Genomic DNA, 21,160 nt, shown 5'->3' on the forward strand with positions numbered 1-21,160 from the left:
ATCTAGCATCATGTTTGAAAGTGGAAAGGTCTGACTGATTTTGTCAGATGATTGGACTGATATTTGCATATCTACATTTAATGTCACTCTTCTATTAAAGTCTTCCAATAACTTTTCACTGGATTTGAAACAAAATCCAAGGGCTTTACCTTGAACTCTGTGGCTCATCTTGAGCTGGCCTCTGCCTTCCCGTTCTCCCTTGTCTCCATCTAGTAAGGTCTGCTTTCTCTTCTTTGAATGGGCTAAGCTCTTGCTCACTCCAAGCTCCTTGTTGAACCTCCTGGTCCTTCTTTCTAGATGTCTCTTTCCTCAACTCTTTGGCTTCTTTTCACTTGGACTTTGACACAAACTTGACCTTTCTGGAGAAGTTTTCTTTGGTAAGCCCAGCTCTCCCATCACTCTATCCTGTAACTCTATTTCATTTTCTTCACAGCATTTATTTGAACTGATATTATTGATTGTTGTCTCTCCATTGACATGTGAGACTATGGCCTCCTCTACTGGACTTTATTGCTCTATTTTCAGAATCTGTACCAGCATCTAGTATGAAGTCAGGACTCAAAGGTATTTGTTAGATGAACTAGTTTGTTCCCATTCAGTGGCTATACATGAGACTATTTCACTCTTGACTGGAATATAATTTTATTATTTGTCAGGATTGGAGAAGAACAAGAACAGAGGACAGTGAGGAAATGGGAAAATATGGGAATGGTGAAATTAGCTACATGATTTGAGCAGTTAATCACTAGCATTGCCTTAAAACAATAAAGAAGTAAATGTATAATACTTGAAAGTCAGACCCTAATATTACCTTACAGTGAATGTCATTTTTTCAAATCATGCATATCAAAGCTTTATCTTCATAATTCTGACAAGAATAGGAGGCGGATGAGAATTTTTTCAGAGCAAAAATAAACACAGTGGGCTTCCAGTTTGCTTTGAGCCTGTCTGCATGGCTGATAAATGCTTTTCTGATAGTAGAAGGGGAAAGCATACACTTAAGATGATAAGCGACCAGAGATAAAGCCCATAGCTAGTGTCAGATTTTTAAAAGGAATCATCCTCCTACCATCCTGAGACTCTATGATGATCCATGTATTTGTTTATGAGTAGTGATCAGGGACCAAGGTCAACAGACTTAATCTTTTAAAATCAAACAGAAGTAAAATAATATTTCTTATCTTTCCCCTGAGACATGTTGGACAGGAGATGTTCCAAGAGGCTGATGAAATTTTAACTAATGTGAATAGTCCATAGAGATTTAACTCTCGTCAGTCAGCATCCTTGTTGTTACTATGTGGCAGAAAACACACAGTTCTGTTGAATGCTGCCTCTTGACAGAAAAATACGAAAGACGAAAGTACAACTGACAATTCTTAGATTGCCAAACAATGACTCATCTGACCCACCAGGCATCTTGTCAAGACCTGAAAGAAAAGAAAGCAAAAAGGGCTTCTGTGGTTAAGAGATTTCTGACACCAGTCCATAGAAGCAGATCAAACACAAGGAAGGAGAGGCTCAGGACAATTTTTTGGTCTATTTCACATCTGTCGAGCTGAGCTGTAAATGTAATCTCATTTAGAACATGCATTGCTTTTCTTTGGGACATAAATTGCCTTCTCTCCCTTTTATTCCCAGCGCTGATCACAGCCTGTTGCAGAGAGCAGAATTTTTTAAATTCTTGTGCAATTAATAAACCAATTAGAGTAAGGGTAATAATAAGGGAAGATTAGAAGATGGTCTGGGATGGAGGTGAGCAAAATTCAGAAACTGTGAGTTTGAGCTTTGATGTGATCATGGCTCATTGTTGTTTTGTGGAAACTAGCATCCTGGAATTGTATTCCTTTTATCAATTGGTCTGGAATAAGATGTGCTACCATAACAGTGTCAGGGGTTAAAGAACAAAGATTAATTTCTTATTCACACTGTGTGTCCATTATGGGTTGACCAGGCACTCTGCCAACCATCCTCACTCAGGGATACAGGTTGATGGAGTAGCCAGCATCTCAGATGTTGCCCACTGCCATGCTTGAGGGGAAAGCAAGCTCAGAGGGATCAAGTGCTTTTGTGCAGAACCAGTCCACTCTAAGGGGTTAAGTGCTTTTTGTGCAGAACCAGCATGAGGCACCTCAACTCAAAAACTCACTGAATAGAAGTCATTGTGCCTGGCTCCACCTAACCACAAGAGGGACACAAAGTATAGTCATGAACAAAATAAAGGACATTCATCTATTATTTGTCTCCTTGGTTTTGGCGCAGATTGATTTATTTGAATAGAAAGGGTAGGCTGGTTATCAAAGAATGTCTCATTTTCTTATTCAAAATCACTACTTAAATTTTTTTAAAGAGTTTATTTGAGCAAAAATTGTTTTGAATGGGGCAGTGCCAAACCAGAAGTGTTTAGGAATCCTGGCTCACAGGTGCCAGGATCTAGACTTAAACAGAGAAAATGCAGAAGCAAAAAAAAGGAGACTATTTGATTATAGCTTAAAGCACATTTGGATGTTTGAGAGTGGTTGTCATAGCCTCTTGATCAAAATTACCATTGATTCATTTAATCATGTTGTTCAGTTGCTCAGTCATGTCCGACTCTTTATGACCCCATGGACTGCAGCGTGCCAGGCTTCCATGTTCTACACCATCTTCTGGAGCTTGTTCAAATTCATGTCCATTGAGTCGGTGATGCCATCCAACCATCTCATCCTCTGTCGTCCCCTTCTCCTCCTGCCTTCAATCTTTCCCAGCATCAGGGTCTTTCCTAATGAGTCGGCTCTTCCCATCAGGTGGCCAAAGTATTAGAGTTTCAGCTTCAGCATCAGTCCTTCCAGTGATTATTCAGGGTTGATTTCCTTTAGGATTGACTGGTTTGATCTCCTTGTAGTCCAATCATGACTTCCCCCCCTTAATGTATTTTATGTGACTGATTAATTTTCACAGACGTATCAGGTAACCGATTATTAATTTGTAATCAATGCATTAATTCTTAAATTCAGCCAACATTTATAGAGTACCTACTATGTGCTTGATCACTATGGTACATACTACGTTGGATGGCTTTGCTGAATTATCACTCACTCTATCATCACTCACTCAGCTAACCCTAGAAATGGATACAATGTTCAGTGCAGGTAGGGAAGGTTCTTGTGAGGCTTACCTACTTTGTAGAATTCTGGTGAGCATTCAAGATCATATTTTCAAGGTCCCTAGTACTTCCAGTAGTGACGTTAATAATGATGTTACAGCTTGACCTGGATTTTATAGTTCATTTCCTAAAGTAATTTTTATTCAACTGGTAATTCAATTAAATAGTGCTCACTTGACTATTAGTCATGGGGTCAGGACTGCCTCCCGAAATTCTCCATTCATTCTCCAATTGTGGCCCATTGAATTGGAATGCTGAAATAGGATTCATTCCTGATGATAATAAGAGCACAAATGCCAACTGCATGTGCAGTAGCTCCTGGGAGAAGACTTGATGACTCAGCGCTGTCCCTATGCGATGACTCAGCACTATCCTCAGCACTATCCCTATGCGATGACTCCTTTAGAGCCACGTACAATGTTAGATACAGAGGGAGGCACTTAGAATGTAAGGGGTTGTGTACCATTACACTTAAATGTAGTTTTCCTGATGGCTCAGATAGTAAAGAATCTGCCTGCAATGCAGGAGACCCAGGTTCAATCACTGGGTCAGGAAGAGAGCCCCTGGAGAAGGAATGGCTACATACTCCAGTATTCTTGCCTAGAGAATTCCGTGGACAGAGGAGCCTGGTGGGCTACAGTCCACAGGGTTGCAAAGAGTCAGACACGACTGAGTGATTAACACAAGTTTAAATGTACCTTTTGCTCTCTGGCCTTTGGTCACTGAGGTTGGTCCCTTAACTGTGTCCTCCTCCAGCCATGGAATTCCGTTCTTCTGATCACAATTCCCCGTATTTTCCCCTTAGTACATAGCAGCTGTGTACTTGGTGACAAGTTTGTTTTGAGCCATTGCATGTTGACAGGCAGATCTTTTGTGTGAAGGTTGTGGATTATTTCTTGAAAGGATGTGGACCCTCCCTTCACTATTTCCAACAGCAGCTACATTTCAGCTGAGTGTGAATATTCTCTCTGTGCTTTCCTCAGATTAACGATGTTAAGTAAGGCTGACAAGGTGAGGTTTCCATCCATAATAAATCTGAATTTGGGGCTTTTGACGATTGTTTTACTGCTTTGTCTGAGACAAAAAGGAATAAGAGTACGTTGTTGGTATGTGGCTTCAAAAACCAAGTCTGCTTTGCCTGTTTTCATGTATCAGTCACACCTGTTCCTTGGATTCTGTTCTCCCTCCAGCTCCCAGGTCACAGACAGAAGCTACTGCTGGAGGAGACCTTCCTCTAGTGATAGGCCACATGCACTTCTGCCCCTACAGGGACATTCCATTTACCCTCTGCCCTTCCAGTTAACAAAAGGTGTTTACAAAAGTGCAGAAGTTGAATATGCGGAAGAAGCATATCTTGTTTGGTAAGAAAATAGTGTGACTAGAAACATGGGAGAAGTAATGTGTGCGTGTGTATGTGTGTGCATGCATTTGTGTTCAGATGGCTAGATAAGGGTGACTGTTTACCAAAGGATTCTGTAATGTTGGCATGTAGATAATAAGCATAGGAATGGCTTTGGGAAATGTAAACTGGCTTTTTATAAAGGCCAGCAGAGACTTTATTAGATGTGTTTAGAAGCCATTTGCCATATACTAAAAGAGTTATCCACACCAAAAGGCCTCTAGGGAACAGGTAGTTTTCTGTTTTATTGACCCAAGAATGAAATAGGGCTTCCCTGGTGGCTCAGCAGTAAAGAATCCATATGCAATGAAGGAGACTCGACTTCGATCCCTGGATCGGTGGGATTTTCCTGGAGAAGGAAATGGCTACCCACTCCAGTATTCTTGCCTGGAGAATCCCATGGACAGATGAGCCTGGCAGGCTACAGCCATGGGGTCATAAGTTGGACACAACTTCTTGACTAAATCACTTCAAAGAATGAAATAGAAATAGGCACTTCCAAGCCTTTTATTTGTTTTAGCCAAATCTTTGTGGGGGAAAATCAGCTACTACTTTCTTATAAGACCCACCTTTAGGAGCTCATTTTTTTCCAACATGTTTTTAGCATAATATTCTGTTCAGGCTGTGTTCTCCAAAATCTTAGTATGCTGCTAAGTTGCTTCAGTCATGTCCGACTCTGTGTGACCCCATAGACGGCAGCCCACCAGGCTCCCCCATCCCTGGGACTCTCCAGGCAAGAACACTGGAATGGGTTGCCATATAGAAAAGTATTTTTCCTTACAAACCTTTTATAATTCGGACTTCCTTAATTGAAGATCGCATATGTCCTTATTTTAACACTTAGCATAGAAGCCACCTGAAGACAGAGGTGGCTGTCTTATCTTCGTCATCTTGCACTCCTCACGTAGCGTGCACCCAGTTGATATCTTTATATTGATTGAATGACTGAAGACAGACCCAAGATTCCCAATAGAAAGAGAATAAAAGCCTATTTCTGTTTACTCTTCTGCAGTGGGGAGATGACCTAAACATCATATATGATACCATTATATACATTTTGTTTGCATGATTTGACTTTACCCATTTGTTGTTTACTTATATTCAGGGCAAAAATATAGACAGTTCTTTCATGTAATATTATCATACTGAACTTGAATGAAACAGTATAGTAAATAATGTGCAAAACTAACTCTGCGTTTAGCTACCAAGGGGCTTTGGCATTTTGCTTGGGTAAATTTGAGGATGGTCTGGAAGGTTCAGGCCCTGGCATGGCAGGTCTGTAGTCACCATGATGATGTGGGTTGGAGGAGATGGATGGCTATTATGTAAAATGTCTGTTGGATGCACTGTGCCAGCAGCAATGCTTGGTACCACCAAGGAACCCTGTCAGCATAAGATACTTTCTTGGCTCAGTATAGGATACCATAATGTATCTGACATGGTTAGCCAAAACACGATCATTTATCGTTGCCTCTGCCAGTTACCCAGGCTAACAGAATCAAAAGCCAAATGCGGTGATCAAAAGGACAACTAGACAAGCAAAAGGCAAAAGGGTGAGGAAAAAAGCCAGCCAGGGATATATGTTTTGCTTAATTATGTCTACTATTCTCTGGGATTCAGCAGTGTGGAAGCCTCTGCTACCTGTGTGTATAATCCATCTTCTCCATGGGTATAGAACCAATCATTCCTGAATCCTCCCACTTATGTCCACATCACTCACTGGGAAGCAGACAAAGGACCATCACAATATACCAGAGTGTTAAAGTATGTAGGTTCCATTGGCAGACTGCCTGGGTTCAGATCCCTTGTTCTACCCACTAGTCAAGAAATTACTAAAGCCTCAGCGCCCTAGTTTCTACTCAAAAATTGTAGAAAGTAATAAAAATATGGATTTATAGGGTTATTGTGAGGATTACATAAGCTAATACATAATTATCACTTGGCATACTGCTATTGATAGTGATAGGGTCAGGGAGACTCAGTGTAAGTGGGAAACTGAGATGTGAAATGTATATGATTGGCACCTCAGTTTGGATCAGGAACACAAGTTGAAAAATATATAGTGTTATTATTACTTATACCATTACATCACTACTGATGTTTTTACCCAGGAGATCTAAAAACTATTCCTATATTCACCATGCATCCTACTTCACATAACTGAGTATTCAAAGCTCTCAATTCCCAGTGTTTGAGTTTTTTAAATGTTCTCTTCTCATTTCAATTCTACTGAGAGGTGGCAATAGTCAAAAGACAGGAATCGTAAAAATTCCAAGTGGAAAGCACATAAAATTTTACTCTTTGAAATGCAATTGCTTTGGCATAAAAAATAAGAATCAAGCTTTAGTCCCAGGATGATATCATTTTTTAATGAATTGAAATTGCAGCTAATAGAAAGCTGAATATATAAAGATTAGTGAATATGAAAAGAAATTGTGGCATGGATTATTCATTATAGGTGTTTAGAGAGCAATAGGGATTTTTTTTTTAAACAAAGACAACTCAGAAAAATAAGTCAGGCAGTTTAAAAATGAATTCACTGCACAGCTTGATTCTGCATTCATCAATATAATGAAGTTTAAAAAAATATTTAATAGCAGAGGTATGTGGGAAGAGCCTTACCAGTATAAACTGTAGTCTGTGGAGCAGGCCCTGTGGGAAGTGAATTCTTGAGATCTTATCTAACCCATGGGACAGTTCCCCTGACTCTGATTTCAACTGTTTTTCTCTTGTATTGACTAAACACACCTGTCTCTGGTGCCCCATTCTTGCCCCTTCTGCCTGTTTTCCACTGGGACTGAAACTCTTTTCTTTCCTTTATTTCTACCTCTAATCGCTGTAATTTCTCTATCAAACTCACTTTTCCTCCTGACCTATACCAACATGACCGGTGGATTTCTGACATGGGCGCTTGTAGCTGTGTTGATGGATGAGAGTGGTCAGTTCTATAGCTTCAAGCTAATTGAATAGTATGTAATAGAGCTCACAGAGGTACCACTAGCATGGCTGGAATCAGACACCAACATACTAGTTTCCTTGTTTCTCATCATTTCAAGCCACGGAGTCCCTGGTAATGAATGTATGTATACTTCTAATCAAGCAAGTCTAGTAAATGCAAACTCAAACAAATTTAGTGTGAGCTATCAACAACATCAACATCATTTATAACTGTCATTTATCAATATTCATTCTTCTCTTCAACAATATTCCTATAGTAAGTGATGGGAGATTAAAGATTAGCTTCCCAGGTGGCAGAGATTAAAACAGGCTGGGGGTGGGGGAAAATAGAAAACTAGAAATTTCTCAAAAGGAAGGTAGAAGTTAGAAGAAGATAGAGGCCATTGCAAATGGCTTCAAGAGGATTTTTCTAGTCATAGATAGATATTGGAATATCCAGAGTCAACTAAAATGTTTAGGAAAGATATTATTCAAGAATGCACAAATATAATATCACTATTTGGGTTTCTCAAAATTTATAAAATATGTAAAAATAAAAACTGCAGCTAAAGGCAGTCCATTTAAATATACAAGGTGTAAGGAAAATAGCAAGTGAAGAAAAGCACCAATAATCTTTGCTAGGTTAAGGCTAAATGTTCATCTTGATAACAAAATATTCACGGCAATTACTTGGCCTGTTCGAGAAGCAGAGCCAGAGAGAACCCAGTAATTCCTCTGTCTTGTTGGTGAGAACACTGTTAATATTAATGGGAATGCAGTGGTCAAGTTCTTGGGGATTGATAATAGGGCAACTCTAGATCTTTGAGACATGTGGCTCTCAGGTCTGCTGACAAGTTAATTATGGTGCCCTGGGGTTTCTCCACTTCTTGGGGACATTCCCAGAACCCCTCCTGAGGCTTCTGAGTACTGACGAGTTGGGGAAATGAGGAGATGGGAAGACAGACTTTGTTTTTGAATTCCTCTGAGTTGAGAATCAGGCTAGAGGTAGGGATAAATGGAAGGGGAAGTCGTGGAGTAGAAGGTGTCTCTTGGTCTGGGATAATTCACCATCTCTGCACTGGTTCCCACTCCAGTACTCTTGCCTGGAAAATCCCATGGGCAGAGGAGCCTGGTGGGCTGCAATCCATGGGGTCGCGAAGAGTCGGACACGACTGAGTGACTTCACTTTCACTTTTCACTTTCATGCATTGGAGAAGGAAATGGCAACCCACTCCAGTGTTCTTGCCTGGAGAATCCCAGGGATGGGGGAGCCTGGTGGGCTGCCGTCCATGGGGTCGCACAGAGTCGGACACGACTGAAGCAACTTAGCAGCAGCAGCACTGGTTCCAGCTGCTGAGGAGCCAACATGAGTCCTGAGGAGTCTGGCTACTGCACTAATGCTCTTTCAGCTTCTAGGGGCACATGGCCCTCTGCCAGGAGGCTCTGGGGAGATTGATTATCACCGTCTAGCTAGTCCAGCTGTGCAGCCAGACATCCTTGCTGGTAGCCTAGGGATTTGCCCACGAATACCATAGAGTCTAATGTGCAATGAGATACATTTGACAGGCGCAGGGAAGCCCAGGAACCTTCCTTAGATTTGTCTCCTGACTATAGTCCCTTGGGCTTATTTTAATTTTTTTACAGTATTTTCAAACTACAGTTATAGCATTGTAATTCGTTGCCTGTGTGTTCTTCAGTTGTGGTAAAAATAAAACCAGAAATAAATAATAACATAGCACTTGCTTCCAGGAAATGTATGAATTATGCTTATTATATCTTATGGCATTTCCCTAATTGGATTCTGTGTTAATAAGAGTTGGCTGTGGGAACAGCAATCAAGTGTACAGCCTTATCACTGACACGCCTTTTCTGCATGATTTATTGCAAAAACGATTACACAGGAAGGTGGATTCTGCCCAATGGGCAGCCTTATCAGTGGTCAAACTGTTGTTTTCCCCAGTGATTGTAAGAGGATGGATTTAGTACCAGGAATATTTATTTCAGTGTCCAACAGAAAGAAATGAATGTCTCAGACCATTCTTTTCAGACATCTTAGCAATGGTCTAAAAACCAATTCACAGTATTTAATCGAGTGCCTTGGTGTTTTCCGTGATACACTTTGATCCCAGCATGAACTTCTGTTCCCTTTGCAGTACTTCTGGGTTTGCTATTTTGGAAGAAAAGTGGTGAATGCTACTAAATAGTGTTTCTTAAGCAGTCAAGTGGGGTGCTGATTCAGGCAAACCTACTTTACCCCATTTTCTTTGTGGACTATTTACATTGAAAGCAATTATAACTAAATTTTAGGATTGGTTTGGAACATTTTATCTATATCAGTCACCTCATTCATGGGTGTCTGTACTATATTCTCTTATTAGATGTTAAGATTCTTAGGAAAGTGTGTATCTTTTTATAGCACTTTGCAGAACACGTCCCATGATCATCCTTCTCATTCATAAGCATTCATGCAGTGACTGTTATCTACAGTGTGGTAAATGGTGGTATAAAAAATGAGATAGTTTAGATACTATGTTGATGAAAATTGAAGTTGCTAAAAATCCAAGACCTTGGCCAGACTTTCTCAGCAAATGCTGTTGACTGCCTGGGCTATGTATACTATTGTGTGTGAATCAGGTATTTGATATATACTTAGTAATATGATACATTAAGAGTAAATTTATTCTATGGTAGAAATGGTGGAGTCTCTCAACATCTGTTCCAAGCCCTTATTAGTGTATCCTTTCAACTGGCAGGAGGTAGAAAGTTACAAAGCCATTTCTCAGAATTTCCTGGATATAAGGTGGTGAGGGGCCATGGAGAAGTTTTGCTTTGCTGTCAGCTTTGGCACAAGTCCCAGGGCTCAGTCACTAGCTGCATGAGTGTGAAGAGGCAGAGTCGGGTATCAGTTGTGCTGGTGAAGGACACAGTAGGTAGTGTATGATGTGGATGCAGACCATAGAAGCAACCAAGCCAGCAGCTTCCTGGTCAGGTGGCTCCTGGATCCTCGTGATTTCATGCCTTCCTGTTAATGTTTGCTTCCTAATTGTGGTGTGGTCCTGTGGTTATGGAACTGGCAACATCCCAAGGTGGTAGGCAGCTAATCACAGAAGAGGCAGTTGTTCTTCTGATGGCCCAGCTCTGTAGTGTGGCTTGGGAATTATTTCTGAAGGCTCAGCTGAGATATATTTCTTCCACCTTCCTTGGTGATGTTATGTCACTTAATTATCTGTCAATTAAAATAGCTGGGGAGATTCTGTTCTCTTGAAATTTACCATGACCAGTATGCTATTGGACCATCTCTTATCTCTAAAAAGTTTCGGAGTTAATTCACTAGCCATTATATTATTTCATGTAAAATTATGGAAGAACCACTAGAAACAGTCCCAGACATAATTGTAATTGGGTCTTTTCAAACCTGCTGCAGAATGTTTACACATACCCCATGTTTTTCCTGTCATTGATGAGTCACACCGGTATTATCCCCAGGGCCATTAACTTGACTTATAAAATATGTCCCTTGAACTGTACTTTGAAGCCCAACAAAATCGAGTTGTTTGAGCTAGAAAAGCAAGAGCAGGCAAAAGTACAGAATCTCCACAGGAAATGTTTTGCCTCCAGGGTCCTGTCATTCAAACTAGAGATTGAAAATACCAATATTCTAGCGGATGTCTAAGGCTGCTTATTTCTATGGGGTAAGGCATAATGTTAATCAGAGGTCAAAGCAGTGAGTTCTGTTGGCAGGTGAGCCATTTAGCTTTACTCTCTTTTATGGCCTCAGCCTTTGCTCTATTGCCCTGCCTGTTCATGCTGTCCATCTTTGAGAAGAGAAAGGGAGAGGTGGAAAGGTGGCAAAAAATACTTTCTCAAGATGCTTTAGGGATGATGGGTCAACAGCATAATTTTCATACCCGAGGGAGTGTACATTTCAGTTTGTCTCCAGAGAGAGGAGAGAAATGCCATTTGTTAAGTAACTGTGAGCCTTGCTAAGCTGAAAAGACAGGCAAAAGAAAGTCTTTGCCTTGGAAGAGAAGTTTTATCATTAGGAAAATGGCAAGTATTGATTAGGGTGGAAGAGTGACAGAAAAACTTTGAGTATATAGGAGAATTTAGTTCACAAGAGAACAGAAGTTTAAAAAGGATCAAAGAATTGGATGGAGCAAAGATGGCCAAGGGAAAGGGGGATTCCGTGCTGCTTAAGGATGACATTCAGCTATGAATAATCCTTTCAAAAAATGGCTTAAAGGCACAAAGGTTTGATCTCTTGTGTTAAAAAAAGTCTGGAAGTAGACAGACGGGGGATGGCATGGCGATTCTAGAATGTCATCATGAGCCCAGTTTCCTTCTGTTTCTGTTATCCATTTTCTAAACACATGGCTTCCATTCTCCAAGTCAACTCCAGATAGCTGCTGGAGTTCTAGATATTACCTCTGCATTCCAGTCAGCAGGAAAGGCAGGGGAACCTTCCTTCCCGGAAGCCCATACAGTACTTCCTCTTATATTTCACTGGTCAGAATTTAGTCACATGACCTTACTTACTTGAAAGGGAGGCTGGGAAATTTAGACTGTTTGGTCAAGCAGTGATATGCCTAGCTATTGCTGGAGTTCTCTTACTAAGGAAGAAGGAGAAAGTGAATATTTGGAAGGCAGTTCATGATCTCCACCACAGAGGCTGAGCCAGACAGATCTTAGAGACTATGCTGTTGTTGATTGTGGCCCTTTGGCTTCAAGCAAAGGCCCTGTTCTCTACTACCACAAATGGAGTTTCTTATCTTTACTTCTGGGTCATCCAAGAAGCTGAGGCAGTTTCTAGAGCAGACTGCCAAGAATGGTTGAGCATACACACAGCTGTATGAGATTGGCAATGGCACCTGAGCTTCTTTTATCTGTCTGTTATAGAGTTGAATTGATTGAAACAATAGCAGGTGGGATGGGAATTCTTTGGTGAAGTGCCTGTGAAGCTTGTCTGATTCATGCCCTGCACTGTCTGAAGCTCTGGAGAGATTCTAAGAAGAGGGAACAGAGCAGGAAGCTTTTGAGGTCACAGTCATGGGTGAATGTATCAAGGTGTTTTTAGAATTCCAAACCTGACTAAAGTCAGCTATAGAAACCCCACATTATGATGTTTTGTTTGTCCCAAACAGTTTAAGAAAAAAAGACCAACATTTGAAAATCAGTTTAATATGTGTATATTTGAAGATTCAGGCCATTTGGCAATACCCTTCCTGCATCCTGCATGTTGACAACCTCCTGGGGCTGAGTGGGGTGGCCCTCTATAGATGGGGCCCACATCTGCTACCTCCCAACCATTCACACAGGTCTGACCTCTTATGTCTGGCCTACTTTTCACCCATTTATGTGACCTACTGGGCACCAGTAGCACCTATGCTTGTACCCCTTGTTAAGGATGGCTCAGGAGGTAGCCAGTGCATAGGGGTAAGGTAAGGGTGCATGGTGATGCTATCTGAGTGGGAAGCATGAGTGGAGGGCTGCTGGCCTGGAGACTTGGGACAGGATATAAGTGGGAACTGGGGTCCTACAAGGAGGACCTGAGGCTCAGGCCCTAGCAGGACTCCAGGGGCCATCTGGGGGAAGACACATCTTTGCAACTCCAAGTATCTGGTACCTCAGGACTCTGATTGAATGGGGTTGAGTTGAAGCCATGGCTTACAAAGCTGGAGCCAGGATGTGACCATGGATTGTCGCCACGTTGTTCCAGCACAGGGGCAGTGAACGCCCATGGTGTTTTAAGTGATAGCCAGCTAGGGTAATTTTTTCAGGGTAGTAGTTCTAACAGATGGTGCTGTTTGAAATTCTTCCTTATAATCTCCAGGAATGACTCTGTAACCTACTTAGGAGGCTTATTTGAGTGGCTCTCCACCTGGGTCCACATTCCAACTGGTTGGCAATCTGTTCATTGACATTATTGTCTGTACAGGACATTAAATATTGTTTTTAAAAAGATAATACACAACTGCTTCCCAAGCCATCAACCATTGTCCCAACACAGTACTGTATAGGCCTGTGTATTTTTGCACCCCCCAAATTTATTTGAAAACCACTTTGATTTTAATGTGCAAAAGATAAGAAAGAACCCTCAAAAAGCTATAGGATTCAGATACTTCTTATTTATTAAAAGAGATGTCATGATCCTTCAAATAATACTAGACTGAATAAGGGAATATCATTTTCATCATTTGAAGCTTTTGTTTAGAAACCATGTTTATAAGTTTTATAAGGCACTTACTCACCTTCTCCTAGCCCAGTAAGTCATTCGATTGGTATTTGCATCCTTGGACTTTTACTTGAATTGAAACCCTTGAGCTCTACCTTAGACAGTAAATGTCAGTCATTTAAAGTGGCATGATTCTGATCTCTTAATCTGCTCTACTGCTGAATGCTGCAAATAGGAAAAAAGGAAAAGAAAAACTATTTGCTACCTTGAGAAACATATGTGATTTCAGTTTGATTTTCCTTAGATGTGAGATGTGTGAGTTCTAATTTTAGTCATTTTAACGGGGAAAGCCTCAACATTTTAATTAGCAATAGTGACATAAATTACATCAGTTTTATTTCAGCTTTTTGTGTTTTAATTTTCCTTAGGTGGATTCAGTTGATACAAAAACACAAGTGCAGTAATTCCCTCAGCTTAATTAATGTTAATTTTTCTAGCACTTGAAATCAGATGCATTCAGTGTTTGAGTCACAGAGTATCGAGCTACTACCTGCATATGAGAAAAATAGCAATTTGCTTTTTACTTTGTATTCAGTTCAGTTCAGTTCAGTTGCTTAGTCCTGTCCGACTCTTTGCAACCCCATGAATCGCAGCACACCAGGCCTCCCTGTCCGTCACCAACTCCTGGAGTTCACTCAGACTCATGTCCATTGAGTTGGTGATGCCATCCAGCCATCTCATCCTCTGTCGTCCCCTTCTCCTCCTGCCCCCAATCCGTCCCAGCATCAGAGTCTTTTCCAATGAGTCAACTCTTCGCATGAGGTGGCCAAAGTACTGGAGTTTCAGCTTTAGCATCATTCCTTCCAAAGAAGTCCCAGGGCTGATCTCCTTCAGAATGGACTGGTTAGATCTCCTTGCAATCCAAGGGACTCTCAAGAGTCTTCTCCAACACCACGGTTCAAAAGCATCAATTCTTCGGTGCTCAGCTTTCTTCATAGTCCAACTCTCACATCCATACATGACCACTGGAAAAATCATAGCCTTGACTAGACAGACCTTAGTTGGCAAAGTAATGTCTCTGCTTTTGAATATGCTGTCTAGGTTGGTCATAACTTTTGTATTAAAAAGCAGTTTACTTTTCACTTTTTCCTATTGTGCTGTGCTCCTCTCTACAACTTTCTTTGCCGTTGTTCTAAATTATGTCTGACTCTTTGCGACGCCATGGATTACAGCATGCCGGGCTTCCCTATCCTTCACTCTCTCCCCAGAATTTTGCTCAAACTCATGTCCACTGACTCAGTGATGCCATCCAACCATATTGTCCTCTATTGCCCCCTTCTCCTCCTGCCCTCTTTCTTTCCCAGCATCAGAGTCTTTTCCAATGAGTCAGTTCTTCACATTAGGTAGTCAAATATTGGAACTTCAGCTTCAGTCCTTCCAATGAACATTCAGGGTTGATTTGCTTTAGGATTGACTGGGTTGATCTCCTTGCAGTCCAAAGGACTCTCAAGAGTCTTCTCTAGTACCATAGTTCAAAAGCATCAATTCTTTGGCACTCAGTGTTCTTTATGGTCCAACTCTCACATCCATACATGACTACTGGAAAAACCGTAGCTTTGACTATATGGACCTTTGTTGGCAACATGATGTCTCTGCTTTTTAAAATAATGTCTAGGTTGGTCATAGCTTTTCTTTCTAGGAGTAAATGTCTTTTTAATTTCGTGGCTGCAGTCACCATCCACAGTGAGGAGTACAAGAAAATAAAATCTGAGCTATTTGATTTTAAACTTGCTTTGTAGTATTAGATTTTAGTTCATTATTTTCTATATAGTTTGGATAAGTGCTCCCATGAAGATACCCTTTCATATCTACTTTGCAACTAATACCACTTGGAACATTTCTTCTAATGATTTCTAAATTTGAATCTTCAGTTCAGTTCAGTTCAGTCACTCAGTTGTGTACGACTCTTTGCGACCCCATGAATCGCAGCACACCAGGCCTCCCTGTCCATCACCAACTCCCGGAGTTCATTCAGACTCACATCCATCGAGTCAGTGATACCATCCAGCCATCTCGTCCTCTGTCGTCCCCTTCTCCTCCTGCCCCCAGTCCCTCCCAGCATCAGGGTCTTTTCTAATGAGTCAGCTCTTCGCATGAGGTGGCCAAAGTATTGGAGTTTCAGCTTCAGCATTAGTCCTTCCAATGAACACCCAGGACTGATCTCCTTTAGGATGGACTGGTTGGATCTCCTTGCAGTCCAGGGGACTCTCAAGAGTCTTCTCCAACACCACAGTTCAAAAGCATCAATTCTTCGGCACTCAGCTTTCTTCACAGTCCAACTCTCACATTCACACATGACCACTGGAAAAACCATAGCCTTGACTAGATGGACCTTTGTTGGCAAAGTGATGTCTCTGCTTTTGAATATGCTATCTAGGTTGGTCATAACTTTCCTTCCAAGGAGTAAGCGTCTTTTAATTTCATGGCTTCAATCACCATCTGCAGTGATTTTGGAGCCCCCCAAAATAAAGTCTGACACTGTTTCCACTGTTTCCCCATCTATTTGCCATGAAGTGATGGGACCAGATGCCATGATCTTAGTTTTCTGAATGTTGAGCTTTAAGCCAACTTTTTCACTCTCCTCTTTCATTTTCATTTGATTCCTAGCAAAATAGAATTAGAGATTCTGTTTTAAGAGAATGTTTGTGTATGGGATTTCTTTCCATTCCTGTTTATGTTAGGGTGCTTAGGCTAAGATCAACATTGTCTATTTCCTGTACATTTTGCCTTTAAAATGTATATTGAGTTGTTAAAGTAACACAAGTTCCTCAAAGCTCTCCCCGCCCCCCTCGTAAAATAGACACAAGCTGGAGAAAAAATAAAGAACAAATACCCTAAAGTTCCACGAAGGTCATTGCATTGGAAATTGAATTTGAGATGTTGAGCTTACCATTGTCTCATGAGAATTCTCATCTCTAATATGTATATAACTGTTTCATCAAGGAATGTGTCATAGATCAGTTAGGCTGTTCCTAATTTTCTTGCTGTTGAGATTAATGCTATGTGGAATGCCGTTGTGTAGAAACCATTTCCATATTTAAGTTTTTTTAAAATTGGAATTCCAGAGGTAGATTTACTCATTCAAGGAGTATATTTCATTTAGTTTTACAATGCAGGAAGCACATACATTTTTTTTTTTAATACTCTACTTTGCTTTTCTTTTGTGTTTGGTGCATCAGATGAGAAGCTGGGAGGAGAAACACTTGGAAAGTAGGAAAGAATGATAAGAATTTGCAGCTTTGCTACCTAGGTCTTGTTTGCTAACTGAAAAGGATTTGTCAGCAGAAGGGGACAACAAATTCAAACCAGCTTGCCCACTATCTGTGTTTTTTCCTATTGGTCCTGATGGCCAAGAGACACTATCAAGCCTTCTGAGGTTTTACTGAGACGAGGCAAATTAACAAACACTTGAGCACTTACTATATACTTTGAAGAACACTTGGGTATGTTGCTCAGCAAAATAGATGGACAGTATTATGAAACCTGCCCACTTAATTTGAAAGGCAGTTCTTAATCTTGTGAGCTGATTGTGATTACTCTAATCAGGAGGGGACACTGGGTCTAGATGACAGTTCTTTGGAGTCTTGAGTCATGGTGAGTTTTCACTCTATAATCTGGCACCTTGATGGCTTTTGGTCTTCTCTCCTCTGTTCCACTTGTTCTTATATGGAGGCTGAACTACAGAGTGTGCACAGACTTATTCCCTGGGGTCTATCAATTCTTGAGTTCCTTAGGAAATGATACTGGATTAAATAAGTGAAAATACAACTTCTTTGTGTGTGTGTGCGCGCGTGTGTGTGTGTGTGTATGAAGGAGAATTAAAGAAGATTTCTGATGTTAAAAAGCAGCTTTCATACTTAAGATTGAGAACCATCTCTCCACACTGTGGGTGGAAGAGGTAGAGGAGGTGGAGGAAGAAATGATAGCCTGTGGACCTCACAACTCTTGGGGAGGTGAGACCACGCAGCTGTGTTAATTCTGCTCCACACTCTGCAGTTGGCTTGTCTTCAGTGGGTTTCATTTTAGGTCATCAAAGTGGGTGGATGCTACCAGGCGAGTGGCTAGCTTCAGGAGGACACCTAGCTCTCTAGATTTGTGCTTTCTATTGATTTTGGTGTCTGAACATTTCCATTTCTTTCTAGATAATGTCTGCATTTAAACATTTAAAAATATTTTATCCAGCATATTTTGCTTTTTTTCACCAGAAGAAGTACTATCAATACTGTTGTAAGAGAACAGTAGTCCTTTCCAATATGGCTGGCAATAAAATATACAATCTGTTCTCTGTACAGCAGTCGTGGTGAGGTGATCTTTTAAGATATAAATCAGATCTCATCAGTCCCCTGCTTTAAACCTCCGTGGCCTGTCATTGCTCTTAGATTAAAAGCAAAACTCCTTATCATCATCTGCAAATGTCTGCATGATCTAGCTCCTACTGATCTCATCTCCTAGTCTCTCCTCCTGCTCACTGACTTCCAACCACATTAGCCTTCTCTGTTTCTTCAACTAGCCAGCCTCATGCCTGCTGGGGGCCTTTGAGCTAGGCCCCCAGTTCGTTTCCTCTACTTGGCTACCTTGGACATGCTGGCTCTTGGCATCATTCAGGTCAGCTCAACTGTCCTCTGAAGAGATAACTTTGCGGACTCCCCTGCTGAGAATGGCATGTTTGCCCTCACCCAGCCACTGCTACATCACTCTGTCTGCCTGAAATAATTTTGTCTATTTGTTCACATGTTTACAATCTAGAATATAAGCTCTATGGGAGCAGGGACCTCCTTTTAGATCATTGTTTCAAGCCCAGGACTACAACAGTGCAAAAAAAATGCATGTTTGTGGGATGAATTAATGAATTAAATAGTCTACATCATGTGATTCCTGAAGTTGGTAGAATACTATTATTTAAATGTTATCGTTAAACTGGGATATAGAAAAAATGAAGGAATATTTAACATTAAAAAATAAGCAATGCTTTATAAGGACTCATTAAAATTATGGGATGTTAGAACACAGAAGGGTGTTTGTCTCCTTTAACTCAGACTCTTTTATTTTACAGATAAAACTAAGACTCTGAGATTTGGGAGTGGCTCAGATATCAGTGGGGATGCGGTCAGGTGATACATCTCCTGTCCCATACTTTGTGAGTGTAGCCGAATATCTCACCATGAGTCATGGTTACTATCCGGTGGAGTGGGCACAGCAACAAATATTAGGAGAGCAATTTGGCCTAGATTTTGTGAAACCATGGGAAATGGATTGAACAAATTTTCCTGTCATTTCCTAAAGAGGTAGTAAATCATGATACTTTAAGAACTTAGGAAACTGTCTGACTGCTGTTCTGAAATTCTGCAAGGTGAATATAGAGAGAAAATTGTAGCTTTCCTTTCTGCCTGTAGCTTTCTGAATGTCAACAGATTACTTTCTTCAGCTTGTGTTAGAATGTCAGGGGCAGGATGCGCGCCTTCTCACATACTCTGTACTGTCAGGGTCACTCAGCGCAAAGAGGAGGTCTTAGGTGAATTTCCCTTTGCAAGACTGTAGGAATGAGACAAATGAAAAAGATGATTCATCGTTTCTATGACCTTGACAAAAAGGAAAAAAAAATCATCCTGGCAAATTCGGAAGTCTATTATAAACATGCATGTTGCATATGTATTCTTTATGTCTTTGTACTCGTAAGATTTTAGAACCTGGAAGAAAAGGAAAAGTGAGAAAACAGTAGTCATAAATTTAAAGTTCTTAATTAAACTAATAGGTTTTATATTTTACTCAGTGAATATAAGCTTGTCTCTTTTGGTAAAGAAAACAGGTTTGTTAGGAGACAATGAATCTAATTCAGAATTATTTCAGTGATTTTATTCATATAGAAATTTGGATTATCCTGGAAACCAATTTGTTAGTATGTTTCAAGATTTTGAGCCTGTATATTCCCTTGGCTCAATAATTGAACTTTTAGAAATTTATCCTGTCTTAAGAATCTAGCCTAGAGAAAAATCTAAAATGCAGTCATTTTTACAAAAAGATGTTCATAACAATAATACTTATAATAAAAAAACTGGACATTACCTAGTACTCAAATAAAAGTGCAGTTTGTGGCAGGCCTATTTGATATATTTTATGCAACTGTTTAATAAATTAAATATTTAAAAATTTTAAAGTGATGATGGCATTGTACACAAAACTATATATATATATATAAATATATATATAATCTTAACTATGTTTTAAAAAAGACTGAAAAGAAAGAAGCTAAACCATCAATAGAACTTATCTCTGGCTTTGAGTACTATTTTTTAGTTTTTTCTTTGTATTTTCACTTCTACTGTATGCTTATGTTAACAATCAGGAAATGAAATGATTTCTTAGCAAAAGAATACAGTGAATGAATATTTAATATATGTTTGGAACTGCATAAACAACTTTACAGAAGAATATATATATCCTTTTATATAATATATATGTATATATAATTTTTTCTTACCTAAACAGCTCCTCTTAAAGAGAAAATCTTTAGCCAGAAATTATGGCAAATTAAAATTTAATAAATTAATTTTTGTGTGTGTTTAGACTATCTCTTGTGTTGCTTTTGCTATAAACCTGAATTAGTCGATGGAAGGTGGAAGGACTCATGCATAAAGACTTCATTGGGCAGATTAGAGGATAGAGTGCCCGAGAATTGTTTTATAGAAAGAGTTATTGCTGGAAAATCAGAAGAACTCTGTTCTTAGAGTGGTTCTTTCGTGTGGTCACATCTTTTCCTAATTTTCCCCTGTAAGAGATTGGTGCCTAGTTCAGGAAGGGCATGATATGGATGGGGTTGGCCAAAACTTTGCTTGAGTTTTTCCATAACAACTTATGGTATATTTACTTTGTAACAGTAAATTTACGATGACCAGGAAAAGTCAAGAACCAAAACTAGTGAGTGGAGATCGCTATTGTTACTGACTTAAGTATAAACTAAGATGCCCCAAGCAAAGCTCACAGTCCAGAGCAACCCCCTCACCATATCCTTCTGGGGAAGACTGGCAGCAAGACAGTGGGTATGGGGAGGATCATTGTTAATGGAGTAGAGTTAGATAAGAGTCTCTTTATATACTTCTAACCCTGTGGCTCAGTGGATAAAGAATCCACCTGCCAATGCAGGAGACACTGGAGACTCAGGTTCAGTCCCTGAGTTGCGAAGATCACCTGGAGGAGGAAATAGCAACCCACTCCAGTATTCTTGCCTGGAAAATCCCATGGACAGAGGAGCCTGGTGGGCTATAGTTCATAGAGTCACAAAGAGTTGGACACAACTGAGCACGCATGCAATAGAATAACCTTCACACTTTTATACTATTCATTAAGGGATGACAATATAATGAATCAGTCAGAAGCATTGGCTTCAGAATCACTGGACTCAATGATTGCCAGTTTCTAACATGTGATCTTGGGCAAGTCACCTCTTAATTTT

The 21,160-nt window shown here is 40.3% G+C and overlaps 1 long non-coding RNA gene across 4 annotated transcripts in view; it reads left to right on the forward strand.

Annotated features, from left to right (window-relative positions):
* Window positions 1-21,160, forward strand: part of LOC129633320 (uncharacterized) — a 607,349-nt gene that overhangs the window by 153,328 nt on the left and 432,861 nt on the right. The gene's annotated exons all lie outside the window — the stretch shown is intronic.

This window comes from Bubalus kerabau, chromosome 18 (genome assembly GCF_029407905.1).
Source record: "Bubalus kerabau isolate K-KA32 ecotype Philippines breed swamp buffalo chromosome 18, PCC_UOA_SB_1v2, whole genome shotgun sequence".
In the NCBI taxonomy this organism is placed as follows: Eukaryota; Metazoa; Chordata; class Mammalia; order Artiodactyla; family Bovidae; genus Bubalus; species Bubalus kerabau.